This window comes from Sceloporus occidentalis, unplaced genomic scaffold (assembly GCF_023333645.1).
Source record: "Sceloporus occidentalis isolate IW3139 unplaced genomic scaffold, rSceOcc1.0.p SCAF_18, whole genome shotgun sequence".
Lineage (NCBI taxonomy): Eukaryota > Metazoa > Chordata > Lepidosauria > Squamata > Phrynosomatidae > Sceloporus > Sceloporus occidentalis.
In genome coordinates, this window is record NW_028316998.1 from 1,098,571 (window position 1) to 1,119,969 (window position 21,399).

A 21,399-nucleotide genomic window follows, 5' to 3' on the forward strand; every position below is an offset into this window, starting at 1 on the left:
CTATAGAGGGCCACCCCGTAAATAGAAATGAAAGAAAGGATAGAGGAGAAAAGAGGAAATAAAAGGAAGGAAATTAAAAGGGGGGGGCAAGGGAGGGTAAATAACCATAGCCCCTCCCACAACTACAGGCTAATATACATCAGCCTTCACATTTATATATAGATAAGAACCATTTGTATGTTCTACTATCATCAAACTTTTATTAACGTTGGTCCAGTTGGATTAACCTACAAGATGCAAATACATTTGCCCGGGATTGCATCATGTAAGGCTGCTTCTTTATTTTTTTAGATGGGGGCACGGGCGTAGGAACCGGGGGGGATGGGGAGGACGGATTCCTCCCAGGATATCATCCGGAGGGGACCGATAATAGAGAAATCCCCCCCAGGGCTGTAAGAGAAATCCCCCCCAGGGCTGTAAGTGAGGCGAGTGCCGCCGTGCCCGATGAGCAGCTGCAGCCCGCAGGACTGGTTGGGGAGATCACGGATTTCGCTAACCAGTCCAACATTAAGGTAACACTTACCAGTGTGCTATGACGTTTATATCCCAGCCCCGGCGCTCAGCATAAACATCTGTGCGCAGCCGCACTAGGCTGAGAGCGAGCGGCAAACCAGAGGGAAAGGAGGAAGAGAAAGGTAAGAGATGTACAGAAGGAAGGGGGGGGTCTGATGTGCAGAAGGAAGGGGGGGTCTGATGTGCAGAACGAAGGGTGGTCTGATGTGCAGAACGAAGGGGGGGTCTGATATGCAGAATGAAGGAGGGGGTCTGATGTGCAGAACGAAGGGGGGGGGTCTGATGGTAGATGTGTGTGTGCATATACATATGGTGAGGCATGTATATGGGCAATGTTTATGAATGTGTATGGGCACTTGGGCAGGCATATGTGTGTGTGTGTATAGGGCAGGTGTCTATATGTGCGTGTATGGGCACGCGTATATAAGGGCAGTGTATGTGCATACATGTGTATGGGCAGTGTATATGTGTACGTCTGTATGGGCAGTGTATATGTGTGTATATAAGGAGTGTATTGTCTTATAGTGTATGCGTCTGTGTAAGTATGTGCAAGGGAAGTGTATATTTATGGGGAGGCGTGTGTGTGTGAGCAGTGCGTGTATGTTATTCAAGTGTTTGAGTGGGTGGATATGTTCCTGTGTGCATGACGTGTTAGGAGTCTTAGATGGTTCCTTCAATACATCATAGTAGTCTCTGTGGCCGTGTCCAATGGGGTCCAGCTGTGGTTGTAAGACTTTTCTTTTTTTGTGAGTTTTTGTGATAATTTTCTCCCATTCATCCAGTAGAGCGTTTGTGAGCTGAAGGTGATATACCAAGACATTTTGGACAACACTATGCTTCTAACTTTGTGGGAACAGTTTGGAGAAGGTCCTTTTCTATTTGATCATGACTGTGCCCCAGTGTACAAAACAAGGTCCATAAAGGCATGGTTGCAAAAATTAACATTAATGTCTATGTAGTTATAATGCGATGTCATGAAAGTCCCTGTTGGTGAAATGGTCAGGTGTCCCAGTACTTGTGACCCAACATTATTGCAACTTTTTTTTATTCAAACATGGCTACATCTCTGGGGGATGACTTACCATGAAAAACACTTTAATTCTTCAATTGCATACAATCTTGATAAATACAGATGAATACTGAAAGCACTTTATTTTTGTGTCAATTTGTATTTTATTTACCTTACTTTATTAGGGCAGCTTAAAACTACAACTCACGACATCAACCGACCTGTGTTAATAAAATGTTTCTATTTAAATATTAATAGTATTTAAGTGTTGTCTGCTCCCAGACCACAAATGCAGAAAGGGTTAATTGCATCACTGTATTTCTGTAAGATCGTTTGTTTTGTTAAAATCTAGGCATTACTTAAAGCATTATTACCAGTGGTTTTAAGTGAAATAACTGAAATATATTCCAAACTTTTGGTGAATTTTCTTTGACCTGTTTGTTAAATAAAGAACTTCTCTGTGAAAACTGAACATGATACTTTTTTTGTGAGGAAATTGAACATACACACACACACATAAATTTATATAAAATTTGCCATGAACAATTCCCAGTTTACTGAAAAAGAATATACCCTACCAGTAAAAATGCTACCCCCCAGATTTTTAGGGGTTCCTAGTAGCGTACCTAGCGGGGGGTGGGGGGGCGGCCCGCACCGGGTGCCGCTCATCAGGGGGGTGCCAACTTGCCGGCACCCGGCACCCCTCCAGCGACGGACAGTAATGTCAGCTGCTGGAGGAGCAGGCTTGCAAGGGAGCGGTATCGGAGGTCTTTAACAGACCTCCGGCTCCCTTGAGTGATTTTAAGAAGGTTCAAGGATCTCCCTTGAACCCGACTTAAAATCACTCAAGGGAGCCGGAGGTCTGTTAAAGATCCGCACGACAACTGCTGCTGTGCGCCGCACAGGGTTTGTTGTCAGACCCTGGTGCACAATACTGAAGCCGTGCCCACCGCCGTTTGTGCCCTCTGAACCAGAAGAAGACAGAAGAACTGAAGAAGAGGAGGGAAGAGGAGGAAAAGGAGCTGACTGCTGTAAGGAGAAAAGAGGAAAGGTGGGAAAGCATTCAGTTTCAGTGAGAGTGACAGTGACATTGAGAGTGGATTGGTAAGTGTGGATTGGTAAATGTGGATTGGTAAGTGTGGATTGGTATGGGTGTTATGCTGTACCATTTCCAATGTCTTTTTCACTAAATAATTATGCTCTAAAGTACATCATAACTCCCATCACTCTATACCGTTCTATACAGTGGCAGAGCAGGGAGACAGAGGCCTTGCACCCCCACCGCAGGACTCCTGAAAGGTAAGTGAACTTCAAATGGGGGAGAGGGTAGATAGATAGGAGGGGTAGATAGGGAGAAGGGAGTGAGACGGGGGGATAGGGGGTAGATAGGGCAAGAGGGAGTGAGACGGGATAGATAGGGCAGAAGGAAGTGAGAAGGGGTAGATAGGGCAGAAGGGAGTGAGAAGGGATAGATAGGGCAGAAGGGAGTGAGAAGGGATAGATAGGACAGAAGGGAGTGAGAAGGGGTAGATAGGGCAGAAGGGAGTGAGAAGGGGTAGATAGGGCGAAAGAGTAAGTATATTGGAATAAATGAACAGTGAGAATGAGTGAGAGAATAAATGAATGTGTGGATGCATTGTGAGAATGAGGGAAATAATGAGTTTGTAAGAATGCATTAATGAACAGTGAGAATGAGTGAGAGAATGAATGAATGAATGTGTGGAAAAATTGTGTGAATAAGTGAGAGAATAAATGATTGTGTGAATTAATTATGTGAATGAAAGTGTGAATTAATGAGTGACTGTAAAAGTGTTTGTGTGTATGATAGATGTATAATTGATTTGTGGAAAGGCAAAGATGGCACAAGCAGGATGTTTGAGCCTTGGGGACCAAGATGACACAGGCAGGGTGGTTATGGGACAAAGATGGCACAGGCCGGGGCTGTTTCGGGATGGCAGGTCCTATGTGTGTAATTTGGGTGCTGGTCAGGTTCTATGTGGGCAGTGTGGACGCCAGGGCCTTTCTTTGGGTTGTGCAACCTATCATCTATGCCTGTAGTTTTATCTCTACATTTATTGCTGAGTTTTATATGATTTCCAGTTGATCTTTACCTGCAATGCTATGTTTCCATACATTATTATTGTATACTTGTAAATATGGGATTTGTATGTCTGATTCTTTGCCTCCAGTGCTGAGTTTACATGTGAACAATAATAATAACAATATTAATATATATATGATTGCTGACAGCAATCACACTCCTATCATGCCTAGCCAACCAGTACATGCTAGAACCTGGACATGATAGGAGTGTGATTACTGTTAGCAATCATACTCCTATCATGCCAAGTCTGCTGGTACATGCTGGAATCTGAGTATGCCTGGGCATGATAGGAATGTGATTGCTGTTAACAATCATGTATATGATGTATATATATATATATATATATATATTGTTATTTAATTTTTTTGTCCTATTTTGGTGTATTACTTACTTTAAATAAAAGTGTTTTTTTTTATTGTGGGGGTCATATTTTCGGTTTCAGTCCAGAATTAATTTCGGTGCATCCCTACTACTAAGCCAGACAAAGTGGTAGGCCTACACCACATCAATGTATAGGCTTAGTATATAGTAATAGGAGTTACACTGCACTATTGTCAATGTCTGGCTCAATGTATAGTGATAGGGATTACGCTGTACCACCGTCACTGTGTGCCTCAGTATATAGTGATAGGTGTTATGCTGTACAACCGTCAATTTCTGCCTCAGTATATAGTGATAAGTGTTATGCTGTACCACTGTCAATGTCTGCCTCAGTATATAATGATAACAGTAATGCTGTACCACCTTCAGTGTTTGCGCCAGTATATAACGATAGAAGCTATGCAGTTTTAAAGTGTGTGTGGGGGGGTGCCACATACAGGATCCACCCCAGGTGTCAAATACTCTAGGTACGCCCCTGGTTCCTACACCCATGGATGGGGGGAATGCCAGAATGATCAATGTAATAAAAAAAGAAATCATGTGCAAAAATGTGCTTTTGTATCTGTCTAGTGGAATTTTGGCAAATTAACTCTTTAATACATATGATAGCTGAGTAGTCAATTTAAGCTTTTCTGATGTCCTTCTCGTAAATGTATAATATATGCGTGATATTCTTATTGCCACTTAATCCTAGCATTTGCTCGGCAATCGTTCCGAGGTGTGGGGGCTGTCAGGCTTTCGTTATGAAGTAATATTTGCTACTGATGTATGTTTTTCTTGTATTGATATTTGAGGTATCAAGGCAGTTCATGATCAGGAACCTGCAATCGCACATCAGAATGGTATAAAATGACCTCACCTTCCTAACATCCTATTCTATCATCGTCTGTGATGAGTTGGCTGGGATTGCTAGAGAAGTACGTTGTTGGCCTGCTGGGTCTTAATTCTCCAAATAAACAAACACAAAACTACAATAAAATTAATATTCAGATTAATTCCCAGGTTTAAATGCTCAGTGTGTATATTGTTTTTGTTGTTACACTGTATTTGCATTCATTTAACTTTTCATTTATTTATTATTGATTCGTAACTTTCTAACTGGTTCTGATGGTTATATTGATTATTGTTGCTTTTTCTCTTTATTGTATAGTGATTTAATAATTTCACGGAAATTCATATTTAAGAAGAATTTGAATTGCTCCTGTTGAATCCTTTGTTTCTAAAATATATTCTTGTCATTCATTTAGAATATATATATTTTTTTATTTTTTTATTGCTTTGTTCATCTAAAAGTGAAAGTTACATCGTTCCCAATGCCATATATGCCGTTGGGTATATGGTAGCCAAATTCCTGGACAAATTCCCACCAATTTGAGTAAGCCCCAAGGCGAAACGCGTTATTGGAGGATCACAGGGGGGACTATTTTTCACTTGAGTATTGCATTTGGATTATGTGTTTTTATTTGTTATATTGTGTTTAAAATAAATACCGCAGTTTGCATATTTTGCACATTTAGCACTACTGGCACATACTGCATCCTCTGCACATATTGCTCAGTTTTGCACAGTACCATTTAAAGACTCATCCCCTACTGGATCCATTATTTTTTCCAGCTGCTATCTACATTTAGGCTGGTGTTAAAGGGGAAGTGCTGTCCTCAGTTAGCACAGCGTAATCCACACCAGAGCCCGGGTGGGGTCTCTGGATTAGATCTTCACCAACAGATGGGTTTCTGATCCCAAATCACACATAGCGATTTCGATTGGAGCCAGTCACATTGGCTCCACTCATGTGAGTATTCTAGACCATTACTTTTATTGCATTCATTTGTGTTGCACACAGGTTGCACTATTATTTGTTTCTTTTATGTACATCCCGGATTCTGAGCGTCTTTAACGCCAAAGGGATAAGCTATATCCAGAGCCGGCCTTAGGTGTTCTGGCGCCCTGTGTGGAATACTCCACTGGCGCCCCCCCATCCCAAAAAAAGAAAGGAATAAAAACTTGTAACAAAACTCCCCTTTCTCACTATCTATCCCCCTGTATCACTATCTACCACCTCTGCCCCTTCTCACGGACCCCCCCCTCTTTTTACTGAAAATATTTTTCTCAATCATAGCTTTTATAAAAAAAAAAATAGTTTACATGGTTTACATGAATTAACATTTACTGGTAAAACATTTTTCTAACAGGGTCGTCTTATAATCGAGCAAATACGGTAATAAGGGCCACTATCATGAATACAGACAGCTTTGTTGTAACTGCTTGCCAAGAATGCCAAAGTCAAAATTAAAAGACCCCTTATATTGATAAAATTTACCTTTTAACATCCATTTGAGATTTAAACTAGGTTTGTGTATTTTTGAGTGAAATTTCATCTGTATGTCATATTATAAAATATATCTTAAAAGTGGTTCTTCTTTGTAAGATGTTGCAGCCCAGAAATGGATGGCCTGACTAGATGGGCTGAAGCGTTTTAAGTGCCGTCATATTCCATGTTTCTGTGAATGGCGCTGGTGTGTAGATGTGACATTTCTGAATGCTAGGTCCACTTTAATTTTTTAAACCAAGCTTATATTCTGATTATAAGCTTTTAATCACATAAGGCACATTGCGGATATCCCAGTTTCCCTTTACTTTTTGTTTCCTTATTCAGTTCTTGCCGTCACTGTTTACCCATTTATGTCAAGCAGTATTTCTACCGATAAGACTTTACCATCTAACCTAAAACTGCACTCGTGTACTACCAGTGGCGTCGCCAGGGGGGGCCATGGCCCCCCTACATTATGCTGTGCCCCCCAGTGTGCCCCCCCAACTGAAACGCTATACCATTGACCCGGCCCACCGCCGGGAAACCGGGACATTTGCCGGTGTGCCGACACACTAAACTCCAATTGCAGCCGATGCGGCTGACAGTTTCAAGGCAGCTGTAAAACCGCCTCTGCTGGCCACTTAATGGATTGCCGGCATGCCGATCACTGATTGAGGCTCTTCGTCCCGCCCCTTTGAAGGGGGCGGGCTCTTACGGAACAGTTGCTTGTCACTGCCTGACAGGGAGAAGAGCACGAGGGAGAAGAGCAGCGGTGTTACAGTGGAAGAATGAAGGCCAGCAAAAAAAGTATTTTATTTTAAATAAATAGTGGAGGTGACAGAAGGAGGGACATTAACAAGGGGGGCTGCCTTGGCAAAATTAAATAATACACAAAGATGGTGGCTGGGGACATAATTACACATCAGGGTGGTTAGAAGGATGTCACATATATCAATACACAAACGGGGGGGTTAATACACATGGGTATGGGGGCCATTATATAAACCAGTACAAGGGGATGGTGCATCAATACACAAGGGAGGGGGGATGGCTGGGGGCATCAAATAAATCAATACACAAGGGAGGGGGGATGGCTGGGGGCATCAAATAAATCAATGTGGAAGGCATTTTTTATACTATTAGTAGGTTATCCCATCCTGATGTGGGGGTCCATGTGGCAGCAGAGCCTGTCCTGGTGTATGTGTTTGGGTGTCAGTGTGGCAGAGCCTGTCCTGGTCATCCGTTTCCTGGCACTTTACTTGCTGTAGAGGGTTAAATAGAACTTTGTAATTTTTATTTATCCAGATTTTGTGGTCACTTCAGAGGACAAAACTTTCTAGGCCTAGAAATCAGTGAGAGGAAAAGTAAAGGTTTTGTGTTATTTACTCTTATTTCAATCTGGATATATTATTAAAAAGGAAACGTAGATGTTGGTTCAGAGTTTGTGAAACTCAATTCTTGATTTCATTATACAGGACGCTATTCCCCTTTGGTTTCACAGGCCTTCCCTGTTAAGGGAGACCAAGTGGTATTCAGCTTAATTATATGCAGCTGTACGCATGTTGTTATCTGTGATGAGGTGTTCATTTGGTGATGCAGTGCTAAGATGGTTGTGTTGCATTAATGGCTAAAAGTTTTGTTGAAGTTTCATATTTCGTTTTCAAGAATATTGTTAAGAATAATGCTATCACTGTTTTGTTGCGCTGAATAAAACTGGACTTTTTCATCTAAAAATTTTTGCAGTAGCAAATGTTTGATTCCATTATGTATAATCTCCTTAATTTATTTGGGCCTTTTAACTTTTTTGATTTCTGGGATTTTAATAATGTGATAAAAAAGAATGATTTATAGTTGTTTGGATGTCAAATAGTGTGTCAAATTCTGTTGATCTATATCTGCTATGCTATGTTTCCATACATTATTTATGTATACCTGCAAATACAGGTTTTTTTTGTCTTATTCAGTTGCATGTGCTGTTTCCATGTGTTGTTTATTTGATCTATACCAGAACTACAGGGTGTAAGTAAAAGAGCGGTATGGTTTAGTGAATGAGGGGACAAAGGGACTCTGGGGATGATTACAGGGGAGAGGACCTTTCAATGTGATGGTGCAGTCAGAAGGAGGGAACACTGCACTGACTCTCACAGTCTTCCCCTGATCTGCAGTCAGTGTGGCAAATATATTGGCAGCAGGGTCTAATATTAATATATATTGGCTGCAGGGGCTAATATTAATATATATCGGAAGCCGGGACTAATAATATATACTGGCAGCAGGGTCTAATATTAATATATATCAGCAGCAGGAGCTAATATTAACACATATTGGCAGCAGGGGCTAATATTAATATTTATTGGCAGCAGGGTCTAGTATTTATATTCATATTGACAGCAGGGTCTAATATCGGCAGCAGGGGCTAATAATATATATCGGCAGTAGGGGCTAATATTAATATATGTTGGCAGCAGGGTATAATTTTTATATATATCGGCAGCAGGGTATAATATAAGTATGTATCCGCAGCAGGGGCTAATATTAATATATATATCCGCAGCAGGGGTTAATATTAATATATATCAGAAGCAGGGTGTAATATTTCTATATATCGGCAGCAGGGGCTAATATTAAAGAATGAAAAATAACTGCCAGTTTAGCTGTTATTTTGAAATCATATTTCAATCATGGTCTTTACTTCAAAGAGATAAGTGCATATTATGTAGTTAAAAATGCACGTCTAACGTGTGTATGTATGTATGTATATATACATATATATATATAGTGTATATGTACCGTTTTATAATTGGCCCCCCTACTTTGGTCCCTGGCCCCCCATGTGTCCCCCCTAAATATGAAAGCTGGAGACGCCACTGTGTACTACCACATGTTCTTACAACAAATCGTTTCTTCCCTTCATTTTCTTTCTTACTTTTTGTCTCATGTTTTTCAGTTAGAAAAAAGAAAATATTAACGATCTTTTGTTTTCTACTTGCAGGAGTCTTGCAGTTTGTGGAAATCACCGCCGGGGTGTTGATCTGTGTTGTAGCATCTTACACAGTTATTACTGGGTACACATCCGCAGCTGGCTTTAGTACTTTCAGTATCGATTCCACATACAGTCCTTTTGAAGGCAATGAGCTACAGCAAGTGCGGGAGATGGACATGCAATACACTCAGCTGAGGGCACCAGGAGTTTATGGCGGAGTGGTTTTCAGCATGCTGCTGTGTGCATTTACTATTTTATTCCTGATTTTGGGGGCTAAACCATTACACAGTGTCTCTGTGCGAATCCTCTTTGCAGAACTGATTTTTGACGCTCTTGCGTTCCTGGCGTATGTTGTTGCAGTCGGACTTTACCTGCACTTTATTAAGCAGGTAAACTCAACTGAAATCTGCAAGGCTAAAGAGAGAGAGTTTATGCGGGCCGTGGCTACACCTGGATGAACTGTGAGGTGCAAGGAGGGGATGCAGCTGTTGCTATATTTGGCCTGATTGCTGCTTGCCTGTACCTTCCTAGCACAGTATTGTGTGGTCTCTATATCAGAACTGGGTGCGACTTTAAGAAAAATCATCTGCATTATGAATGTCCTCCTGAACCCTGCAAGCAAAATGAACCCAGGGTTCGATCACGGAAAGAATTAGATTCACAAAGGTTTCATCCTAGCACATTGATATAATAATATATAACAAACAATTGTGTAATTTTGTGCTATATCCTTACTGCCAGTGTTACGTGAAAGAATTTCTCATTTTATTATATGAGTGTGTTATACAATCTCATATACATATACAATATCATAGAATAAAATTTATTTTAATTGAGGCTTACAACATTTAGCTGCTTATAGGTAAAGGTTTTTTAATACCCGTTTGTAATCATGTGTAAATTATTGTAAATATGTAAACTGTTTTTACATAGTGTGAAATGTATGTCTTTTTCAAATAAAGTCAGTAAAAAATACTTTTCTTGTTGAGCTCTGAATGAGAACTCCAATCAAGCCACTACGTATGTTTATGTCATAAGAATTACTTACTATAAAAGATCTACAAGAATGTCCACAATCTCTGCTAGTTGTGTATGTTCAGTTTCGTAAAACAATGCACACTGTGAACATAAAGTGTGTAACCACAGCTAGTCTCAGCAACAAGATGCTAGCAGTCATGTGTTCTTCCTACAGAGACCAGGCCGAAATGGTGGCACCCCTTGGATCCCTTTACTAGGGGCAAATCATCCTACTGGGACCCATATCCATGTGCCCCCTCTTTTCTTCCCTGATGTCTTTCATTCTAAGGGCAGAGGTTTTGGTGCAAATGAGTGTACCACTATGTTTTACAGACTTTAAAACTCACAATAGCTTTTAGATGAAAGAGTAAGGCAATGCAGAGAGTGTATTTATAAGTTAAATTGTAAACACACGTTGTGAAAAAACATAATGGTGACAAAAAAGGTGGATTTAGTCAATGCGTTTTTGACTCGGGTGCCATTAGGTCAAGCACTGGCCCTATGTATTACAAATGTTGTCTGATAGATGGAGGTGCTAAAGCATTATTGTAAATGGGATGTTTGCATGAAATCATCACATTAAAACTTTGCAAAAAGCAGAAGTAATGTTAGTACATAAAATGAAAAACATTAAATACATTAAAGCTAAAATATTCAAAATAACTATAAATATATGCAATTATGTTATTTCTGTTATGCGGGACCTAGGACAACACGGATAATGCACCCACAATGCAGAGACGGTAGCGTAGCACAGCACAACGGGTATAGGAAGTTCCACGGTCGAGGCAGGCAGCACAGGAGCAAAGTCGGTATACAAGCCAAAGTCGGGGCAGGCAGCACAGAATCGAAGTCAGGAAACAAAGCCAAGGTCAGGTACACGTAGATCAATCAGAATAAAGTAAATCACAATAACCCAGAGATACACACAAGTGACTCTTTGAACGGGCACTGCACTAATGGGACAGGAGGTTTAAATAGGAAGAAGGGCGGGAAAACTATAGAAACCAAAAAGAAACAAATGTGCGAGACGTCATCGCGACCGGCGCACACTAATGGCGTCGGTGCGATAACAAAAACAATAAACAAAACGGCATCTGCGTGTGCTACACCCGCGAGCGCCGCGGGTGTGCCACACCGGCAGATGCAGTATAAGTCGAGCCCCGCGAACGAGTCGCAGCGGCTCATTCATTACTACGGGTGCATCGTGGGCATGCCACGGCGGCTCGCATGTTATCATGCGTCCGTCGTGAGCGCGCCACATCGACGCGACCCTCCCTCTGTGCTCGTGCCGCGCGCACAGTACACCGAGAAGACATGCGCGCGCACGTCCTCTCTGTGGACGTGCCGCGGGCACGTCACACTGAGAGGACGGGAGCGCGTCATCGCGCAAGCGCCGCCCACCAGCGGCAGACCGGCGAGGGACCGCGGCGGACACGGTAGGTATCACAATTTCAAAGTGAGCCAGAGTGTGCCTCAATAAGGTTAGAGGAGGAAGTATTTTAACTAACTTTGTCACTGCGGCTCAGGTTCTCTTCTCTTAACAAACTGAGCTGAGCAAGTAATTGGACATGAGCCCAAACAGGCTCACTCAACTTTCATCTACTATTAAGAGGTGTTTTGCCACAACAGTATTGGACAGATTCCATAGCACATGTTTGCAGATAGGTCTTTTTTTTATGGGATTGACAATCCTGGCCCGAAATAAATATGCAATCATGAACTGAAGTATTCACATGTTATTCCAACTGGAGCAAATACATGGTGATAATATAAAAAAAAGTTGTCATTATTAAGAATGTGGTTGGAATGGGGGCCCCTGGACTTATATGGAAAGGTTATGTTTTTTTTATCTATACAGAAGTTTGCTTGTTGAGTGTATCTGTTGTACTTTGGTCACAGTCAAAGTCCCCTGGCCAGCTCAGAGTTGTAGCACAGAGAACTGTTGACCCGGAAGTTTGCTTGGTGGGGTGTTCACAGTGTTTGAAGGGTTGGCAGCTGGCAGGTTGTTTGGAAAGTGTTGGCAGCTGGCCTAGGAAGTGAAATAATAAATAATAAAGCTGTGCCCAACTCCCTACCCAAAACTTACAGTGTCTAGTGTCATCATTTAGTAGGAAAATGTGGGTGGTAGGCAGTGGCATATAGACCTAATCAGTCAAGGAAACTGTACCAATGTAACCATGTAATCTGTGATATGATCAGCTTGGTCAGAACGATTAATAGACCACACTCAATAAAGTTTCATTGGTTGGATTTTAGGGCTCTTATAGGAGTACAAGAAAAGTTACCTAAAACCCAAATTCCTTCAGAGATGAGCCTTTGATACTGATGTTCCACTTACTCTACTGGATGATTGAGCTTGTACAATCATAGCCCCCTTTATAACTCATTAATGTATATTTATAAAATGTATTGGCACCCTTATAATGTAAGACATTTCAGTAAATGGACATCTGCTTTCTCTTCTTACTGATGGTGTTTGGGAGATGTTTCTAGAGGTTGCATCTTAAAACACTGTTCCTGCACACCACTAAGTAATAATAATGGTAAATCACCACTAGCAATTGAACCCTAAGATTTTTTAGATATCACCTAAGTGTAGATTGTCTTCTTTAAGTGTTGTTACTGTGCAGCAGGGTGTTTACCCTTCATAAAAAAAGAAATTAAAATAAATTATAAAGAACTTAAAAAAAACTCCCCCTAAATGTTTTTTTTTCTTCAAATGTAAAAACTAAAGTAGTTATCTGAGAAAGAATGCAACAAAAACAAAACAAACATTTAATCTGAATCAATTTCGCTTGCCGTGCACAAGTCTTCTGGTCACTTCCCATCATTTGGTACATGTGTATCAGAGATGGTGAGTGTAGGAGCTGCATGATTTTCTCAAGGCTCAATGTTAATGCGCCAGGATCTTCAAGCCAATGTGGCACGTAGAGACTTGTGAGACAGGATGCAACGTGAAGTCAGAGTGTATGCATGTGTGTAGTGCCTGTGTCTGTTAGACAGTTTAAAGCTTAAAGCATCCAATCAAATCAAATGATCAGGTATGCAACTGACCGAGACTTTCCAGTCCAGTTTACATATGCACATTTATACTAACACACATTTACAAATACACACTCATGCTAACACACGTACACATACATGCTAACAAACACACACACTTTTGGGGAAGATTATAATTTGTGAAACTCTTACTATAACTACCAAAATGTATTAAAGATATCTTCTAAGTCAAGACAAGTTCTTTAGTGTATATATACTGTATATAAACACACACACATTTGCCACTTGCCCTAGCACTGTATAGTTATTATAGCTTCTATGTAGAAAATGTATTTTGTTTCCTTAATTGATAAGGCCCCTGGGAATCAGCGTAGCTAAATGGACAGGGAGCATGTATGTGTGTGGGTTAGTGCATGCTCAGGGCATGTCCGTGTTTTGATTGGGGTATGTTAATTGAGGGGTGGGAGACCCTAGGTGATATAAGGTGCCCTCTGGGTGACCCCGGTCACTGTCCTTTTTTACAGGCACGGCCAACAGTCTTACCTGCTTGAGCTTCGGTGTGACGGCCTGGAGTATGGACGTGGAGGCGATCCTCGCTGCTCTCAGGGCTGGTGCGGACCAGGACGGTGGTAGGGCGCTGCGTGAGCAGTTTGCTCACCTGCTTCCCCAGGCTGCGGTGCCTGTGGTGCCTGCCGGGTCTGGTGGGGCCGCGGAGGCACCGTCTCGCGGGCGCGTTTCGGGTCGCCGGCGCGCCCGCCCTCCTGCTCGGCTGAGCCCCGTGTCGGGTGGGGGGGCTCGGTACCGGAGCAGGAGTCCGGATCCCGGGCCGCGCGCGCCCCGGGAGGCGTCTCCTCGGGGCGGGCGGCCGTCTTCGCCGCCGTCGTCCCCGCGATGGCGGCGGCGTGCGTCCTCGCGGCGGTCTCGCGAGGCTGCCTCACGGCTCGCGAGGCCTGCTGCTCCCTTGCCGGGGCCGGCGACGGAGGCCCCGGCGCCTGCACAGGTGCCGCGGGATGCGGCACTTCGCCGCGGCCGCTCCGGTGGCCGCGGCCGATCGGTGGAGCCGGCTGGAGGCCGCGCGGGAGCGCGGGAAGCGGCGGGCGGCGTTTCCGCTGCCCGCCCGAAGAGGACGTCGCGGGCGGTTGCGGCAGCCCCATCAGGGGTCAGGCAAGCCGCGGGGGGGGGTGAGTAGGCCCGGCGGGGCTGCACGGGGGGCGGCTGGGGGACCTGCTGGGGGGGATGTCTCGGAGGAGGCAGGGGGGTCCTCCGGGGACGACCCGGCCCTCTCTCCAGGGCCCTCGGCCCGCTTACCTCCTCAGGGTGGGGGGATGGTGGGGTCTTCCAGGCTGCAGTACGGCTCCTCTGATGAGGAGGCTTTCGCTACCCCCCTCCCCCCTTTCATTACGGCGCCTGCTGGTGGCTTGCCAAGTTTCGGCCCCCTGGTGGCGGTTTCTGGTACTGCAGGTACTGTTCCAGGACCTATGCTCTCACCCCCTTCCTCTTCACAGGCTGTGTCTGGTGGGCTGCTGCAGGATGCTTCGCCGCTGCTGGGACAGGGACTTCAGGGACCTTCTAGCAATACGGCTTCGGCTACGGCGCCGCAGGAGGTCTGCCGGTCGCTTGGTGGTGAGTTGCCTTCTCATTCTGTGGGCCTCTTGGGAGCCGGGGTGGAGGGTCGCTCGGGCTCTTCTATGGGTGCTTTTCTGTCAGGTCTGCGGGGTTTTTTGGATGCGTGGGAGCGCGACAGGGGTGCTGGTCCATCGGGGTCGGGGCTGGATAGTCAGGTTAGGTCCGTGTGGGAGCAACCTGGTGGTGGCGCGGGGTCTTTAGGTTCGGTTTCCTTTTCTGTGCCTGCTGTGGCGGGGTCTGCTGATGCCGGGACGTCTGGCCCGGTGGCACCCGGGGTTCCGGTGGCGGTGGCCCCGCCGGCTGGCGGGGCTGCTGCGGTGATTGGCTCGGTGCCAGTTGTGGATGCAGCTTTAGGGGTGGCGGACGTGGCTCGCGGGGCGGCCTACATGTGTTGGTCTGGCCCGCTTGGCCTGCATTTGAAACAGGAGGTTAAAGACAAGATCTGGAAAGGGGAGTTTTTGGAGATTTTCTCCCTTCTGCCGCTGGAGGAGGCACCTCCCCCTGCGGCGGAGGAGAAGGATAAGGAAAAGGAGAAGGAAAAAGAGAAGTATCGGTATCGGCGGATTCCAAAGACCTTTGGGAATTGGATTCGCGCCTTTTCTATTTTGGCTAGTGTGATAGGCGAAAAGTGCCCTGAGAAATGTTCGGCACTTTTTGCGTATCAAGATCTCATCTGGAGTGCGTGTCGGACTTATGGGGGTCTGGGCTGGTGGCGGTACGATGAGCAGTTCCGCCAACGCTTGGCGGTCCGGCCGTCTATCGGTTGGGATCAGATGGACATTGGTCTGTGGCTGGCCATTATGACTCGGCCGGCCACGCACCAGGGTGGTTTCTCGTCGTTTCTTGGGGGGGCCGGGGGGGTATCTGGTGCCACGCCCTCTCCGGCCGGTCAGCGGCGGCCGGGGTGCTGTTACCAGTTCAACGACGGGCAGTGCAAGTTTGGTGCGTCCTGTCGGTTCAAGCATGAGTGCTCCGGCTGTGGCGGAGCCCATCCCCATTCCCGCTGCTTCAAGCGGGCAAAGGGGGGTGAGCGCACAGATGTGGGATCGAAGGGCGACGACACCAGTGGACGTCGCCGCGATGCGCCCGTGGCTAAGCCAATATAGGGACCGGCGGGCTGCTGACATTTTGTTGCGGGGGTTTTCGGAGGGGTTTTGGATTCCCTTTGTGGATGCCCCTGGTTCGGTTAATTTTCGGAATTTGCGCTCTGTTGCGGAATTTCCTGATGTTGTTAGGGACAAGTTGCGTAAGGAGGTTGAGTTAGGGCGCATGGCGGGCCCTTTCGCCGTGCAGCCTTTGGCAAATTTGCGGGTGTCCCCGCTCGGGGTGGTTCCTAAGAAGGATCCTGGTAAGTTTCGTTTGATTCATCACTTATCGTACCCCCGTGGTAGTTCGGTTAATGACGGCATTTCGGCTGACATGGTTCGGGTTGTTTACGCGTCATTTGATAAGGCGGTTGACATGGTGCGGTCGGCGGGTCGTGGGGCCCTGTTGGCAAAGACAGATATTGAGGCGGCGTTTCGCCTTCTCCCGGTTCACCCGGCCTGCCATCATTTGTTGGGTTGTCAGTTTGAGGGTTGTTTTTACGTTGTTATGTGCCTCCCGATGGGTTGTTCTATATCTTGCTCCTATTTTGAATGTTTTAGCACGTTTTTGGAGTGGGTTGTTCGGGAGGAGGCGGGTTTGGCTTCTATCCTGCATTATCTGGACGATTTTTTGTGTATCGGGGCGGGGGATTCGGGGGATTGTCTTCGTCTCCTTCACACCGTGCAGGCCGTGATGTGTCGTTTTGGAGTTCCTCTTGCGGCCGACAAGACGGAGGGTCCCTCGACCTGTCTGAGTTTCCTTGGAATCGAGATCGATTCTGTGGCGATGGAGTGCCGCTTGCCTGTTGATAAGCTGGTTGACCTGAAGGGGTTTGTTGCCAGGGTGCGGGGGATGAGGAAGATTCAGCTTTGTCAGTTGCAATCGCTGTTGGGGAAGTTGAACTTCGCTTGTCGCATTTTGCCGATGGGTCGGGTTTTTAGCCGGCGGCTGGCTGCGGCGACGGCGGGTGTTGTCCGGCCCCGCCATTTTATTCGGCTCACTCGTCCGCTGCGGGACGACTTGGCTGTCTGGGGTTCCTTTTTGGATACCTACAATGGTCGGTCGTATTGGCAGACACCCCAGGTTTCTAATTCCCAGTTGCATCTTTACACGGATGCGGCTGGGTCGGTGGGTTTCGGGGCTATCCTGGGGGGGCACTGGTGTGCTGAGAGATGGCCGGTCTCCTGGAGGGAGTCGGGGCTCACCCGGAACTTGGCGTTCCTGGAGCTTTTTCCCATTTTGGTGGCGGTAGAGGTATGGGGTGATGTTCTCCGTGATCGGCGGGTTCTGTTTCATTGCGACAACTTGGGGGTTGTTCAGGCTATCAATACTTTGACGGCTTCCTCTCCTCCGGTGGTTCGCCTTTTGCGTCGGCTGGTGTTGCGGTGTTTGGGTCTGAATGTGACCTGTAGGGCAGTGCATATACCCGGTGTCAACAACGTGACGGCTGATGCTCTTTCTCGCTTTCAGTGGGCGGAGTTTCGAGCTACGGCACCGTTCGCGGACGAAGACGGGGTCCCGTGTCCAGTGGACCTGTGGTCCCTTGGGTTGGACGAGTGACGGAGTGGATTCGCAATTCGGTTTCCAGGTCCACCTGGGGGAGGTATGGTAAAGTGTGGGACGAGTGGGCGGCCTTTGAGGATGGCTGTGGGGGTTTCCCGACTCACGCTGCTCGGGTTCGTGGCTTGCTTTCCCTCCTGTGTCAGTGGGACTCGACCGGGGTGTCCCCGTCCGCGGCTTCTGCTCGCCTGTCGGGTCTTAGTTTTTTGTGTAAGTTGATGGGCATCGTCGATTTTACCAAGGATTTCCTTGTTCGCCAGGCCTTGAGGGGATGGCGCAAAGGGGGTTGTTGCGAGGGATACTCGGCGGCCGGTTTCGGCTGCGTTGCTGGTTCGGTTGTGTGGGGTGTTGGGTTCTGTTTGTGTTTCAGACTTCGAGGTTCGGTTGTTTAGGGCGGCTTTTAGCTTAGCCTTTTTCGGGGCTATGCGGATAGGGGAGTTGGTTAGCCCTAGTAAGCGTGTGCCTGGCGGTGTTTTGGCGGAGGATGTGGATTTGGGGGATGGTGGTCTGTGCTTTCGCATTCGGCGCTCCAAAACGGATGTCCTGGGTCGGGGGTCTTGTGTTCGTTTGGGTGCCATTGCGGGCTCACCTATTTGCCCGGTGTCGTCAGTTCACGAGTTTCTCTTGGTTCGCCCGGCGGTGGGGGGTCCGCTGTTGGTGCATCAGGACGGGTCGTTTTTATCCCATTTCCAGTTTGTCAGCGTTTTTCGGAAGTCGCTGTCGGTCTTGGGTGTTCCTGCCGGGTCTTTTGGGGGTCATTCCTTTCGGATTGGTGCAGCCACGGAGGCTACCCGGGTTGGTTTGCCTGATTCCTCTGTGCAACGTATTGGGCGCTGGCGATCGGGTCGTTTTAGGTCGTATGTTCGTTTGGATATGCCTGTTTAATGTTCTCTGTTTTTTGTAGGTGTGGTTCTCCCTCAAGTCTGGCTCGTTGGACATTCCTTCATCTTCTGGGCCAGGAGGCGGGCGGCAGTCCGCCCGAACGGGGAGCAGTTGGGGTTCTCTCCTCTTGCGGTTGAGGTGCGGTGGTTCGGGAAGCGGGGGATGCGGTGGGTTCATCTCCTCCCTGAGCTGGTCCGGTTGTCTCAGTTATTGGGTCCTCCCTCTGTCCTGGTGATTCACCTCGGGGGGAATGATCTTGGGGTAGTCCCGGTCAGGTCTCTGGGTGACACGGTTCTTCGGGACCTTGCTAGGGTTCTTGTTTTGTTTCCTGATGTCCGCTTGGTATGGTCCGAGGTGGTGTCTCGGAATTTTTGGCGGGTGGCGACTAACCAGCGGGCCCTGGAGCGGTCGCGGGTTAAGTTTAATCGTTGGATTTCCAAGTTTGTGGCTAGCGTTAATGGCGTGACGGTTCGGCATAGGGTGTTTGAGAGGGACGCGGCTAATTTGTTTCGGAGTGATGGCGTTCATTTGAATGACATCGGTTTGGATCTTTTCAATTTGGCTCTGCAGGAGGCTATCAGTCAGGCCATGGCGTGTGTTGGTGGGGGCCCCCGCTGATTTAAGGGGTTAAACAGCGGGGTTAGTGGCGGTTTGTGTGTCCTTGCCGGTCTGGTTTTGGTAAGTGATGGAGTTTGGATGCTGGTGTAATGGAAGGCTCAATCCTCCCCTAACCTCTGGTGTTTTATTGGACGTGCCCACCGAGCTTGTTGGACGGCTGGTGGTTAGCATTGGTGGTGGGGCAGCGAAAGGTAGCTGTCAATTTTGTTTGGACGAGGGGGGAGGTGAGTACCTGTGGTCTGGATTGTGCAGTGTGAGAGGCCGGCAAGGACGGGGTTAATTCGGTTCCTGTGTTGGTTATGTTTTGAATATGTTACGGTAATGTGTTATGTATATTTGTATATTTGTATTTATTATTTATCGGTTATTGTATATTATTCTTATTGGTTTATGGTGTTTTGGGCCAACACAGTGTTTTATGGTTTTATAATAAAATTGTGCTGTGGCCTGCTTTATCCAATTTCGGTCTCCGTGTCGTTATTTGGTGGGTTAAACTGGTTTTGGGTTTACAATGCACGATACACACTACCTACATACAAGGCCCCTGGGAATCAGCGTAGCTAAATGGACAGGGAGCATGTATGTGTGTGGGTTAGTGCATGCTCAGGGCATGTCCGTGTTTTGATTGGGGTATGTTAATTGAGGGGTGGGAGACCCTAGGTGATATAAGGTGCCCTCTGGGTGACCCCGGTCACTGTCCTTTTTTACAGGCACGGCCAACAGTCTTACCTGCTTCCCACCCTCCCTCCCTATTTCTTGTGTACTACCTTTCTTTCTTTTGTCACAGCTGGCGGTTTGTGTGTCCTTGCCGGTCTGGTTTTGGTAAGTGATGGAGTTTGGATGCTGGTGTAATGGAAGGCTCAATCCTCCCCTAACCTCTGGTGTTTTATTGGACGTGCCCACCGAGCTTGTTGGACGGCTGGTGGTTAGCATTGGTGGTGGGGCAGCGAAAGGTAGCTGTCAATTTTGTTTGGACGAGGGGGGAGGTGAGTACCTGTGGTCTGGATTGTGCAGTGTGAGAGGCCGGCAAGGACGGGGTTAATTCGGTTCCTGTGTTGGTTATGTTTTGAATATGTTACGGTAATGTGTTATGTATATTTGTATATTTGTATTTATTATTTATCGGTTATTGTATATTATTCTTATTGGTTTATGGTGTTTTGGGCCAACACAGTGTTTTATGGTTTTATAATAAAATTGTGCTGTGGCCTGCTTTATCCAATTTCGGTCTCCGTGTCGTTATTTGGTGGGTTAAACTGGTTTTGGGTTTACAATGCACGATACACACTACCTACATACAAGACTTTTTAAAATTATTTTCATACTAAATGTGTAGGATAAAAAAAAAAAAAAAAAGTCTTCATTTTTCTGAAACAAAACCAAAATATAATTTGTGCCATAAAACTAAAGGAGAGAGGGGTAACCTTTGAGCGTCATTTTCCAGTGGATCTGCTTTTGTTTTTAGACGAATACCTTAGTACTGTTCTCGGTTTGTTATGTTACCATCTGTGGCACCGAGTGTTACACGGAGTATCGCTTGTGAGTACACGCTGTATCGCATCTTTACATAAATACTGTGTGTGAGTGAACCATTGTATAGAACAGGGGCGTCCAACATGCGGCCCGCGGGCCAAATGCGGCCCGCGGAACCTCGAGATGCGGCCCGGGTGAGATCAGCAGCCAGGATCACAAGAGCCCTGCTGCTTACTTGTGGGAGGGTCTATTCTCTGCTCCAGTCCTGCTTCCCCTGTGGGGAGAACGAGAGAGGCCGCGCCCCCTGCTGAAGTCTGTGAGCGGCATCGAGAGCTGTAGAGCAGGTAAGGGGGTGGGGTAGGTTGTGTGAATGAGTATGTCTGATTGAGGGAATGAATCTGTGAATGAATGAATTTGTGTGTGTGTGATAGCATGGATGTGTAATTGCTGGAACCTAGGCATGATGGGACTTTGATTGCTCTTAGCAATCACACTCCTATCATGCCAAGTCAGCCAGTACATGCTAGCTGCCCCCCTTGTGTATTGATGCTTCCAGCAGTATGGGGTCTGCACTTACAGCCACCCTGTACCAGCACGTATTGCCTACTTGGGATGATAGGAGTGTGATTGCTAACAGCTAACAGCAATCTGCTAACAGCAATCACAGTCTCATCATGCCTAGGTTTCAGCATTCACTGGTTGCCTGGGTATAAAAAGAGTGTGTTTGCTGTTAGCAATCACACTCCTATCATGCCAAGTCATATTGTTGATTTTTTTTGTCCAATTGTGGTGTGTTACTTTTAATAAAAGTGTGGTTACACACTAAAATT

At 46.3% G+C, this 21,399-nt stretch overlaps 2 pseudogenes; both read left to right on the top strand.

Annotated features, from left to right (window-relative positions):
- LOC149302526 (MARVEL domain-containing protein 3-like) overlaps positions 1 to 9,992 on the top strand; it is a 43,362-nt pseudogene extending 33,370 nt beyond the window's left edge.
- A 6,227-nt stretch (positions 9,993 to 16,219) lies between these two features.
- Positions 16,220 to 21,399, top strand: part of LOC149302527 (MARVEL domain-containing protein 3-like) — a 54,027-nt pseudogene continuing 48,847 nt past the window's right edge.